The following is a 3,291-nucleotide window of genomic DNA, read 5'->3' as shown; positions in this document are numbered from 1 at the left end:
ATGTATGTATATGTATATATTTGCATCCATATAGATACATATATAATATACATATACATATATATATATACATATATATATATACATGTGTGTATGTACACATATATGAAATCATTTCCTGGCCAAAATCCATGCCTTTCTAATGAATACCATGTTTCATCATTGGTAACAGATGGGTATTGACAATATTTCTTGCAGTCTTACACATTATTTTTATACTGTTGTACAAATTGTTCACCTCCTATTCATTTCAGTCTTCCTTATTTAATAAGCCTTCAAAAATCTTCATGTTTATAAAATTGACAATATGGTATAAATTGTTCTTCATTCTGCATCAGTTCATAATAAATCTTTCAATATCTTTCAGAAATCATCTATTCTCACATTTCTTACAATAGTATCCTATTGCATTCATATGCCACAACTTATTCAGAAATTCCTCGATTGAAGGACATCCCTTTAGATATCTGTGTGTATACATATACACACGTACATATGTGTATGTGTAGATACGTGTATATATATGCATGCATGTGTGTATACACACATATACATACATACACACATATTTATGTATATATTTGCTCCCACAAAAGAAGCTGCTATAAATATTTTTGTATGAAAAGACTTTTTCCTCTTTTTAAAATGTCTTTAAATATAGACTGAGCTGTGGAAAACTGGTCAAAAGGTACATTTTTTTTTTTTTGGAAGTGTTCAAGGGTTTTATTTTTCATCATCCTGTGGTGGTGTATAAAAATGCCAACAAAGAAGGGAAATAAAAGGGTTAGGGAACACAATTTATGCCTGACGATATTTTCCGGCGCTTTCTCCACAATAGCTTCTCTTGGAAGGAAGGGCTCCGGGTGCACAGCAGGGGCTCACAGCCTCAGGCCTCCCTGCGGACACCCAGCTCTCTCAGATCTTCCAGAAAGTTGATAAACGCCTGGGGTTCTAAGGCTGTGCTGATCTCGATCAGTTCTTCTGTAAACGCGTTGTCCACGCCGCGGTCATCCAGGAAGTCCATCAAGTGGCCGTACAAGGCCCAGTCCAGAGCATCCGTGTTGAGAGTGTAGATTGTATCCTTCCAGACGGATTCGGTGGAGGGTTGAAAGCTAACTGCTGGATGGAGAAGATGTCACTCTCCTCCTCTATCTCCTGTCCAGCCTCGTCCACTGGATGGTGGAGGTCCAAGGTACAAGGACCTTCTTGGGATCGTCCTTCACAGCCTCTGCCACGAAGTTTGGGGTTGATGTGAGTTCAGGCTCTTGGGGTTCTTGGGCTTTCTGTCCCTCTGGAGGCTCATCCTCAAATGCCGGTGGGACACTGTTGTTAATAGTGGATGTGACCGCGATCCTTTCACCGGTTAATCTCCACATTAACTTGCCTTCCGTCCCTTGCACACACAGTTCCCAGTCCCTGGACATCTTGGAGAGGGATTTGTGTTTCTGAATTTTCCTCTCCTGTTTAATTTCATCTCTCAGAAATTCAGTAAAAGCTTGTATACTCCCTTGTATACAGTTGTTAAGTTGTAGTGGGGAGCCCCCACAGGTGCACTAGCATAGGCCGGGGCTGCGGGAGGCAGAGGCGTGCGGCCGCTGGCTATCTCTCCTCCCAGGAGGCCTCCTGGAGGCTTGGGTGGTGGCTACCATGGCTGGGCACAGAGTCGGGAGTTTGGTGGGGCGCAGTAGCTGGGGAAGCAGGAACCGGGCAATGGCGAAGACACTCGGAGCGGGGTAGGAATGACAGCCGGCATACACTCTTTAGTAAAGGCTTGTGTATAATTTCAAATCGCTTTCCAGGATGATTGTACCCATCCATGGGTCCACCATGTACTTGCTTTCTCCCATAATCTCTACCATTTTTCATTTTCCCTTTTTGTTGTTTTTGTCATTCTGATGGGTATGAGGTAGAAATTCAGAATTGCCATAGTTCACATCTCTCTAATTAGTTGGTTGCGATTTAAAGGGTTTTTTTTTCAATATACCAATAGATGGCCTTGATTTCCTCCCCTGAGAATTGCATGAAATGGTAATATTCTATTATGTTAATGTAACAGAGTTTTTTTTTTTTTTAAACCAGTCTACCTTTCATTTGGGGATTTTAAAGGCTCTTAAGTAGAAGCTTAGTACAGTTTATTTTCCTACCTTTTCCCGTAGTAATTGCAATATTGACTTTACTATTCTTGGAGAAAGAAGTGAACAAAGGATGGCAGGAGAGACAGTAGCAGGATTATAGGGTAACATGTTGAGAGCTGGATGGAATTTTAAACGCTCATTGGGTCCCACCTCCATATTATGTAAATGAGGAAACTATGGCCCTAACTAGGCAGATGCAACGACTTGCCCAGGATCGTATAGTTGGTAGTTTTCTGAAATGGCATTAGAAACCAGGTCTTCTTGACTCCCCGTCCAGTACACTATCTGTCTATTTTGAGTAGGCTCTAGTTTCTTGGCTGTATAGGACATGAAACAGTGTGGGATTGGTTAGATGTAATGGGTGCAGGGAGCTTTCACTCATGCCTTCACCAATAGAGTAAATTGGCTCCAAGTCAGGGTCAAAGCTGAATAAATCAATTCTTCCAGGATGGGAAGACACATCTTCTGGAGGTTCAGGTCAGGAAAACCACCCTAATTGTTGGGGAGAAGGGAGCAATGACAGGGCAGAGACCTGAAGCTAATATCAATGCCCATATGACTGCTAATCTCTGGTATCTATTCCCTAGACACTTTGATTGAGCTCTGCCTCCGGTGCTTGAGATGCTTTTTGTCCAGTTTCTTGAAATTTTGTGACATCCTATTACTGTGATTCCCTATCCCTAAAATTCAGATGGTCTCTGTAGCTTCTATACCATTAAAAAAATACTTTAATCTTCACATAAGCCTCATTTTGACACTTTCTAGGCTCAGGTCTTTTGCATTTTTATCTGACCCTATTCCAAACTGTGCTCCTAGTTTCAGACCATAGAAGAACCTTGTTCATCATCTTCCAGGCTTGGAGACCTCATCCCCTAATCCTCGCCAGATGCATTTCTCCCTCCTCACCATTCGTCTACAACTTTCTCAGATGTATGCCCCAGGGAGGTACGGCTGACCAGTGCTCCAAAGAGGCAAATCCTGGTTCTTCCAACCATTACACAATGAGTAAGTAAAGTCTTGGCACAGTATAACCCCTGCACTGGATCATGATACTACTCTTTTTTAGCATATTGAGTGAGCCAGACTTCTCTTAACATCTACTTCACCCTTATATATTACAAATTATCTTGGAAAAAATTAAAGATTCCATAATATC

General features: G+C 41.6%; 1 pseudogene; it reads right to left on the bottom strand.

The window, feature by feature from the left end:
- Window positions 1-886: 886 nt before the first annotated feature.
- On the bottom strand, window positions 887-3,004 carry LOC140510141 (complement component 1 Q subcomponent-binding protein, mitochondrial pseudogene; annotated as a pseudogene).
- Between the last annotated feature and the right edge of the window lie 287 nt (window positions 3,005-3,291).

The sequence above is a fragment of the Notamacropus eugenii genome, chromosome 1, assembly GCF_028372415.1.
Source record: "Notamacropus eugenii isolate mMacEug1 chromosome 1, mMacEug1.pri_v2, whole genome shotgun sequence".
NCBI lineage: Eukaryota > Metazoa > Chordata > Mammalia > Diprotodontia > Macropodidae > Notamacropus > Notamacropus eugenii.
The sequence above is the reverse complement of the archived record's forward strand: the minus strand, read 5'-3'. Positions and strand labels throughout refer to the sequence as shown.